The sequence below is a fragment of the Oryctolagus cuniculus genome, chromosome 2, assembly GCF_964237555.1.
Source record: "Oryctolagus cuniculus chromosome 2, mOryCun1.1, whole genome shotgun sequence".
NCBI classification, from domain to species: Eukaryota; Metazoa; Chordata; class Mammalia; order Lagomorpha; family Leporidae; genus Oryctolagus; species Oryctolagus cuniculus.
In genome coordinates this window covers 191,691,869-191,701,857 of record NC_091433.1, presented here as the reverse complement: position 1 = coordinate 191,701,857, position 9,989 = coordinate 191,691,869, and positions in this window count along the sequence as shown.

Below are 9,989 nucleotides of genomic sequence, written 5' to 3'. Positions count from 1 at the left end.
GGAGCTGGATTGGGTGGAGCAGCCGGGACTCAAACGCGTGCCTATATGGGATGCTGGCGTTGCAGAAGGTAGCTTAACCCGCTGCCGCACAGCACCGTACCCTGAACAACTCATTTCTTGGAGTACGTAATGTGGCCGGAGCGCTCACTGCACAGAGGGGTTAGAACTGGGGGGGTGGCAGGCTGGGGCTTCCTGGAGGAAGTGACACGTAAGCTGTGCGTGGGACATTTGTCAGGCAAAGCAGGCAGCAGGTGCACTCACCCCCTGCAGAGTAAGCCACCGGATTTACACAGGGGTTCTCTGTGTGGGAGCCCTGGCGGCCCCTGCTGTGTGTGAGGGCCCTGGCAAGCCCAGGGTCAGGGCAAAGGGCTGAGGTCTCCGTTCCCGCTCCAGGGGGCTCGAGGCCCAAGGCCAGCTGCCCACTGCCTGCACTTAGCGTGTTTCCCCACTTCCGTCAGCCTCCATTACAGTGAGGTCGCCCTCCTCCCTCCTCTGGCCTGCTGAGGGCCCCTCGTTTCCCTCCTCTCTCCAAGTTCAGTGGCGGTGCCTGCCTTTGTCCCCATGGACTGCGGCTTCGCAGCTGCACGTGGCGCTGACCACTCAGTCTGCGGCCCTGGCTCGGGACCCAACCCTCTGTTTCCAGCTCAGAGACAGGCCGATGCTTCCAGTGCCGCCCATGAACTTGTGGTCACTTTTCCAGCCTGGCTCAGAGCTGAATCTTGGAGGAACAGAGGTGCCGTCCTGACTCCCTGCCCAACGCTCCAGGGAGCTCCCCGACAGAGCTGCTGCCTCCCAGAAGCAGCCTGTGTGTGTGCAGGACAAGTGTCAGCCATTGACGCACAGAGGAACAGCCTGTCTGTGCCCACGCCTGCCCCAGGGAGCTCCCAGCCAACAGAGTAGCCAAGAAGGGAGCGGTGCATGGTGCTACCCCATCCCCTGTGGCTGCTGAAGAGACCCCCGATGCGACCCAGCCAGAGGATAACGCCCACTGCCCATGCTCAGTGGACAGTGCGGTGGCGTTGGGAACACTTGCTCCGTTGGGCACCCATCGCCAGAAACTGTCCACCCGCACACTGTGGCGACTGCTCGACAGTAAGTCCCCCACCTCCACCCCCAGCCCGGGGTCCTCTGCTCCACTTCCTGTCTGCATGAGTCTCACCTAGGGCCTGTCTCTAAGTGGGATCCTATATTGGTCCCGCTGTGCCAGGCTGTTTACTACACAGAACGCAGTTATGTCGGCCACGTGTCTGTTCATCGTTGCCTGGGCATACACGGATCCGAGTCCCTGCTCTCGGCTCCCTTGGGCCTCTGTCCGGGAGTGGATTTGCTGGCTCACCTGGTCGTTGTGTGTGCACCTTTTGAGGAGTGGCCAGCGCTTCCCACAGCGACTGCCCCACTGTCCGCTCACACCAGCAGGGTGTGACACAGCTCCCCTGCGCCCTCACCTGCACCTGCCATCCTCCATGTTGGATCGCAGCCCTCCTATTGGGTGTGGCGTGAACGGTCGTCTCCGAGCTGTAACCACCCAAGCACAGAAGGCGAGAGAAGACACAGCAGGGCCTACAGAAGCAGGAAGGTCTGGGAATTCCGGGGACTTCGAGTGGAGGAGCAGGGAGGCCAGGGACAAGGCTGGGATGTCAGAGAGGGAGTCTCATGCTGGAGCTGAGGGTCTCCCAAGAGCAGAGGGTAGCCCGGAGCACCGCGCACGGGCTCTGGGGGTGGGGGGCAGATATGCCTGGGGCTGGACCCTCTCACTTGCTGTGTGTCCTGGGCAAGTAATTCAACCTCTCTGAGCTCCACTCTCCTCGGTGACCTGACTACTCAGGCTCAGAGTGGCTGCCAGGTGCCGGCGACTGTCACACGGTAATCACCGAGGGTTTGTTTGAGGAAGGCTTAGTGCATACAAGGCGTGGGCCACCGCCCAGCCAACACACAGGACACCCAGATGAGTAGGCAGAGCCTCTCTCCCTCCCTTAGCTCCCAGTCCATTGCGGGGACCCCTGGGCCAGGAGCCTGCAGTGGTCACTGGAGTTAGAGGAGCTGGCCTACAGAGGCTCCCTCTCCCTCTCCCTCTCCCTCTCCCTCTCCCTCTCCCTCTCCCTCTCCCTCTCCCTCTCCCTCTCCCTCTCCCTCTCCCTCTCCCTCTCCCTCTCCCTCTCCCTCTCTGTTTGCGTCTTCAGTGTTGCTGAACTGTGTTTAAGGAGGTGGGGGAGACAGACTCAGACCTGGTGGGACTAGGTTTGGAGACATGGTCTTTAAAAGGTGGCTGAGGTTAGATGAGGTCATTGGACGGGGCTCTAACCCAGCGGACTGGTGTCCTTACAAGACGAGGACAAGCCCCAGGGATGCGTTTGTACACAGAAAATGCAGCCCCACCGCCGTCCACCGGCCAAGGAGAGATCAGCCCTGCTAACACCTTGAACTTGGGACTTCCAGCCTCTGGAACCGTGAGAACATTAATTTGTGTTGTGCAAGGCCCCCGGGCTGGGGAGGTTTGCAAAGCAGCCCTAGCGCACTGACACAGACCCTGAGCAGTGGACTCAGGTGTCCTGCTTGACCCCAAGAAAGTGAGGAGAGGAGACAGCAGGTGCTCTGAGCCTGTGTGTGCTGGGCTGTGGGCTCCTCTCCCGCCTGCTGTGGGAGCAGCCATGTTCCTGGGAGGGAGGCTGGGGGCTGGGGGACGAGGGAGGAGAGGTGAAGTCAGCCCGCGTTCTCGGAAGCCCCTGACACTGGGCTGCCGTTAGGACAGTGCAGCCCGGCCCGCGCCTCTGTGAGCGGGGTGTCGCTCCGCCTGTCTGAGCCACAGTTTTGAGCCGCATAACAGAGGCGTGACGTTACCACTTGTGCGCGCCGGCTGTGTGGCAGCTCTGCGCTGGGAACTGTGTCTCTGCCCTCCTGGGCTCCACCAGCCAGACTAGAGGAAGTGAACCAGGAGAGAATGACTGACGATTACCGTGGTAAGCGAGGAATGGGCCTCAGAGGTGTCCGCGGCCCGCCCCCAGCACGTGTGAGTACAGCACATTGCGGGGGAAGGGGAACTCCGTTTGCAGAAGGATTCGAGGACAGCTGACCTGCATGATGGGGACAGGCCTGTGACCACGGGTCCTCAACCACGGGGAGAACAGGAAGACGGCAGCGTGGGGGGGACGTGGCCTGCTGCTGCTGGCTGTGGAGGGGGAGGTGAGACCGTCAGGAAGGAGGCTGCGGCCCCTGGGAGTGGAGCGGCTGTGGAGACAGATTCTCCTTGAGGGCTTCCAGGAGGAGGTGACGCCGCAGTGTGGCCTAGGCAGGCCCAGGCTGATGTCTGATGCAGATTGGCGTTGTCCATTGCGGGGACCCCTGGGCCAGGAGCCTGCAGTGGTCACTGGAGTCGGAGGAGCTGGCCTACAGAGGCTACAGCTGGCCTACTGAAGCCACTCAGTTTAAGGTTATTTGTTACAACAGCGACCAGAAACAAATACAGTTGCTAAGGAGGGGAAGAGCAGGGGCTAGGGAGAGATGGCAGCTTAGCAAGGTGTGGCTGGTGAGGCCCACGACGTCCCTGGGTCAGGCCGCCGCCAGGAGCCTGGAGCTCCACCGGGGCTCCCATGTGGGTGGCAGGGGCCCGTCTCCTGCTGCCCCTGTGAATTCGCAGGGAGCTGGACTGGAAGTGGAGCAGCCGGGACCCCCTGAGGTCCTGGAGTGTTAGTCGGGCCGTGAGGGCTCACGGGAGGGGCCGAGTGGCTTTGGGGGAGATGTAGAAGGTTGATGGAGGTGAGGGCTCAGCATCGTGCCAGGACCGGAAGGGGATGGGACAGGCGGTACCTGTGACCGTGTGGTGTGTCAACTTGAAGGAAAAGAAGGCAGCTGAGAGCAAAAGCCATGCGCCTTCACGCCTGTGGGCCTTTGTTCCCACTGCCCCCATCCACCGCCACTGCCATCGCCACCGGGCTGAGAGGCAAGGTCAGGCCATGGCTCCTTCTCATGCCTGTGAGTGCCCTGAGGACCTGCTCTGGCTCCCCCCCTCCCCTCTCAGGGTGGAGGGGTGGGACGGGCAGGTACACCCAATGGGGGGAGGGGCGGGGCAGGCAGGTGCACCCAAGGAGGGGAGGCGTGGGTCGGGCAGGTGCACCCAAGGGCAGGGAGAGACAAGCAGCCCACACAGCCACCCAGCAGGGGTGGGGCGGGCGCTGTGGCACAGCGGGTTGAGAGAATGCTTGGGGCACCCACATCCCACAGTGGGACAGAGTCGCCCCTGGGAGGCAGCGGAAGGTGGCTCACGTACTTGGGCCTTTGCCACTCCTGTGGGAGACCTGGATGGAGTTCCTGGCTCCTGGCTCCTGGCTCCGGCTTGGCTCACTGGGTGGAAGATTTCTCTCCTACTACCTGCTTCCGTCAGCCCGCCTTTCAAATAAATAGATCTTTAAACAAAATTCGGAGGGAAGCGCACACAGACTCATCCTCATCCTCATTAATGTATAGCTTGTGGGAGTTTGAGTTACTGATTCTGTTCCTTGGCCTAGAGAGAGTACAGGCTTTCTGGGCTGTTCTTTCCTCCTCCTCTCACACCTGGTCCATTTTCTGGTTGGTAACGAAGCCTTCGAGGGCAGAGCTGGAAGAACAGCTTCAGGGAATGTCGCTGCTGCCCCTCTGTCTTCCCGGAACGATGGCCTGGAGCTGGCGTTTGATGGGCCCGGTTAGTAGCCAGGGGCAAACCTGCGCACCCAGCACTGGCTCACTGCCTTTTCAATGAGCACCTGAAGAGCCACGTTGAGTATGTCCCTGAAATTCTAGAATTCAAGGAAGTTTGAAGATGTAAAATGTTTTCGTTTTCTGTTCTTAAAAGGCATCATGTTGTTAGGAGAGTAGTCAGCTTGGTGTGGCCAAGAGGCTCTCTCTCTCTTTATTTGAAAGGCAGAGCTACACAGAGAAAGGAACAGAGAGAGAGGAGAGAAAGAGAGAGAGAGAGAGAGGGGGGAGAGAGAGAGAGGTCTTCCATCTGCTGGTTCACTCCCCAAATGGCCACAATGGCTGGAGCTGAGCCGATCTACAGCGAGGAGCTAGGAGCTTCTTCTGGGTCTCCCACGTGGGTGCAGGGGCCCAAATATTTGGGCCCTCTTCCACTATTTTCCCGGGTGCACTAGCAGGGAGTTGGATCAGAAGAGGAGCAGCCGGGACTCGAACTGGTGCCCCTATGGGATGCCGACACTGCAGGCAGTGGCTTTACCTGCTGCCCCACAGCACCAGCCCTTAAGAGGGTCTTAACGCACCTGCTGCAGGGGCTGGCAGGACTAACAGGCACACTGTGTGCCTCTGCTCATCCCCGCCCACCCCAGACTCCAGCAGCCGTGGGTTGCTTCTTTACCCTGTGATCTCACAGAACTTTCCATACACACCATTACTGTAGTCTCTTATTTACTGTCCTCCCCCACTGGACGGTGGATTCCTACAGGCACAGAAACGTCTCTCAACCATCGCTGTCTCCCTAGGATCCTGCACAGTGCCTGACAACGAAGATACTCAATGAATAGTTGCCGAGCGAGAGAGCAAGTGAGCAGTGGACCCTTCTTTGGCGTCGGCAGCCAAAGGCTTCTTCATGGTTTAGCTTGTAGATGCAACAGCTTCGAGGAGCAGTGGACTGTCCCTGATAGCAGCACAGGGAGCTGACAAGCTCACCTTCCAATGACGTCCACCATAGCAGCTAGGATACAACAGGCCTCCAACCCCTAGCCACTGAGGGATGAACCCACACACCCAGCGCCGGCCATGGCCGACCAGTTCCTTAGCCGTCGTTCTACATAGTCCTTTTGTCTGGATGTCACTTCTCAAAGGATCCTAGGGACAGAGATGGGGTTCGCGTGCATCGCTCCCCGAGCAGTTTGCACTTGAGAGGTGTTTGTCAGAGCTGAGATTTGAGCTGTGACCTTGAGAACGGCCTGTGCATGCCCAGGAAGCTGTGTGTCTGGACTGCCGGTGCCAAGCCGAGGATGGGGCGCGGAAGCCAGCCGAGCGCCCGTGAACAGGAGAGCACACAGTGAGGGGCTGGGGTCACTGCGTCTGCCAGACCCAGCCACGGCTCCTGCACCAGGAAGGGTCTCCTTGAAGAAACTGGGCTGTGGGGCAGTGGCTGTCCCCTGCAGGTAGCCGGGTGGCTTCCCGAGAGCCGTCACCTTCTATGTGTCCATGGCCTCCACTGCTGGCCCTGGGTTCCTTCCCCAGAGTTCACCAGCAGCCCTTTGAGACGGGAGAAGTACCTGCTTCAGGGCCCAGGACCCAGAGAGGGTTGTCGGCGGCATTGTGTGCCCCTGGGGGTGAGCTCATTCCAGCGGGGGCTGTGCGGGGCGTGAGCCATTCGGCCTGTGCTGATGCACCATGAGGCCGCACAGTCTCACTCTCACTGGTCAGCCATGAGACCTCAGGCACCTGGTTCTCCTGGGCCTCAGTTTCCCTATTCGTCAACATAGTAATAATTGTATCCTGTCTCGCGAGGTTGTTGAAAAGCTTGGGAGTAATAGAGCCATGGTGGAAAACAATCTGAAGCTTCCCCCAAAAAACTAAAAATGGAGCTACCGGCTGACCCAGCGACCCTGATCATGGGTGTATTTCCAGGGAACAGGAAATCCATCTGTCAAGAGACGTCTGCACTCCCTCGGTTACTGCAGCACCAGTCACAATGGCCAAGGAACGCAGACAACCCGAGTGCGCGCCGCTGCCCGCGGGCACAAGTGCTCCTGTACACAGCGGAGTATCGCTCAGCCCCGGACAGTGAGAGTGTGTCATCTGTGGCCACGTGGATGGAACCAGAGGTCGTTGTGTTAGTGATCTAAGCCAAGCACAGAAAGACAAGAGTCGCGGGAGCTCCCCCGCACGTGGAGTCTAAAGAAAAGTCATCTCTCGGCCAGCACCGCAGCTCACTAGGCTAATCCTCTGCCTGCGGCACCGGCACCCCAGGTTCTAGTCCCGGTCGGGGCACCGGATTCTGTCCCGGTTGCCCCTCTTCCCGGCCAGCTCTCTGCTGTGGCCTAGGAGTGCAGTGGAGGATGGCCCAAGTGCTTGGGCCCTGCACCCCATGGAGACCAGGAGAAACACCTGGCTCCTGGCTTCAGATTAGCGCGGTGCACCGGCTGCAGCGGCCATTGGAGGGTGAACCAACGGCAAAGGAAGACCTTTCTCCCTGTCTCTCTCTCTCACTGTCCACTCTGCCTGTCAAAAAAAAAAATTAAAAAAAAAAAAGTCATCTCATAGAAGTTAAAAACAGGGGCCGGCGCTGTGGCCCGGCGAGTTAGGCTGCTGCTTGCGGCACCGGCATCCTGTATGGGTGCTGGTTGAGTCCCATCTGCTCCAGTTCCAATCCAACTCCCTGCTAATGAGCCTGGGAAAGCAGTAGAAGATGGCCCAAACCCTTAGACTCTTGTAACCATGTGCGAGACCCAGAGAAAGTTCCTGGCTTCGGCCTGGCCCAGCCCAGCCAGTGGGACCATTGGGGAGTGCACCAGAAGGTGGAGGTTCCTTCTCTCTTTCCCTTCATCTCTCTATAACTCTGCCCGTGAAATAAATATGTAAATAAATCTTTAAAAAAGAAGTTAAAAATAAAATGGTGGTTACCAGAGGCTGGGAGAGGAAGTCATGGCTAGATAAAAGTTCTGAGGTTCCAATGCACAGCAGCGTGACTTTCTATAATGTTAATACACTATTTCCCTATTTAAAAAGAACCATTAGATAGGATTTTGGATGCTTTCACTATAAAGAAATGTGTGTGTGTGTTTTTTTTGTTTTTTTGGTTTTTTTGTTTTTTTTTTTTTTTTTGACAGGCAGAGTGGATAGTGAGAGAGAGAGACAGAGAGAAAGGTCTTCCTTTGCCGTTGGTTCACCCTCCAATGGCCGCCACAGCTGGCGCGCTGCAGCCGGCGCACCGCGCTCATCCGAAGGCAGGAGCCAGGTGCTTCTCCTGGTCTCCCATGGGGTGCAGGGCCCAAGTACTTGGGCCATCCTCCACCGCCTTCCCGGGCCACAGCAGAGAGCTGGCCTGGAAGAGGGGCAACCGGGCAAGAATCTGGTGCCTCCACCGGGACTAGAACCCGGTGTGCCGGTGCCGCTAGGTGGAGGATTAGCCTATTGAGCTGCGGCGCCGGCCTATAAAGAAATGTTAAAAGCTCTAAAGGAGAGGGGCTGGCGCTGTGGCATAGTGGTTAAAGCCCTGGCCTGCAGTGCTGTCATCCCATGTGGGTGCCAGTTCAAGTCCCGGCTGCTCCACTTCTGATCCAGCTCTCTGCTATGGCCTGGGATAGCAATAGAAGATGGCCCAAGTCCTTGGGCCTCTGCACCCACGTGGGAGACCTGGAAGAAGCTCCTGGCTTCAGATCAGCACAGCTCCAGCCGTTGTACTCATTTGGAGAGTGAACCAGCGGACTGAAGACCTTTCTCTCTGTCTCTACCTCTCTCTGTAACTCTGTCTTTCAAATAAATAAAATAAATCTTTAAAAAAACATCAAAAGGAGAAGTATATTTACCCTGATTGGATATTACCCAATGGATACATGTACTGAAACACAACATAGCATCCCATAAATATGTATAATTTTTATGTCTTGCATTTTTTTAAAAAAATGAAAGAGTAGCCAGAAGGAGTTAATGAATCAAACTTCTTCACTGTGCCCTCCATAGCCATTGGTGTGTGAGACAAAAGAAAAATTCTGTAATAGTAAGCCTGTTTCATTTCAATTTCTGAAGTTTTGCAATAATGGATTTCTGCGTGAATTTTGATTTAAGAATATTGCCTTCATGTGTGATTTCCCGTGATGGCTGAATCTTAAATTCTGGGCTCAGAGTGAGGCCTCCGTGTTCCCGCTCTGGTCCTGACCCTGGTGCCTAGAATAACATTTGGTGAGCAGCAAGGCGTAGTCACCACCGTATCCTCACAGGCCTTTCCCTGCCCTCACTGTAGAAGTCACAGTTGTCACGGAAGAAAATACACACATGCACGAAGATGCCAGTAAGCGCCATCTACACCCTCACCCCTGGGGAAGGACCGGTTTGCATTTATGTGCAGCCTGCCAGTCTTTCCCCTCGTGGGAGCAAATATGTATTTTTAATTGGAATTGCATTTCACGTAATGGGCTGGTATTTTTTATTTTTATTTATTTTCATTTTATTTGAAAGAGAGAGAGAGAGAAATCTCCCATGCACGGTTCTCTGCTCTCATGTCTGTGATGGCCAGGGCTGGGTCAGGTGGAAGGCGGGAGCCAGGAATTCCCTCCAGGTCTCCTCCTTGGGCGGCAGGGACACCACCACACATCCCTCTGCTGTCTCCCAGGGTGTGGATTAGCAGGAACCTGGGCTGGAGGCAGAGCGGGGGCTGGGACTCAGATGCCCCACTGGAAAAGGGCAGCCCAAGCAGCACCTTAACCATTGGGCCCAGCACCCACCCTGGGCTTGAATTTAAACAAATTTTTAAAAAATATTTATTTATTTTTTGAAAGAGTCACAAAGAGAGAGAGAGGGAGATGGAGACAGAGATCTTCCATCTGCTGGTTCATTCCCTACACAGCCACAACAGCCAGTGCTGAGCCAGGAGTTTCTTCTGGGTTCCCCACATGGGTGAAACTGATTGCTGGCTCACTCCCCAGATGGCCCCAACAGCTGGAGCTGGGCAAGGCCAAAGCCAGGAGCCAGGAGCTTCTTCCAGGTCTCCCACATGGGTGCAGGGGCCCAAGGACTTGGGCCATCTTCTACTGCTTTCCCAGGCCATTAGCAGGGAGCTGGATCAGAAGTTGAGCAGCCAGGACTTGAACCGGCTCCCACATGGGAAGCCAGCATCACAGGTGGCAGCTTCACTTGCTATGCCATAATGCCAGCCCCAGGAAGAAAAATTTGCAAAACCTTTATTTAGAAATAACTTCAAACTTAGAGAAGTTGCAAGAATAAAGCCACACAAAGTACATCCTGATGCCCTTTTCCAAAAGGCACCTGTCCTTTGTCTTGTACCCCACTTGCTTTCCCTGGCACATGGA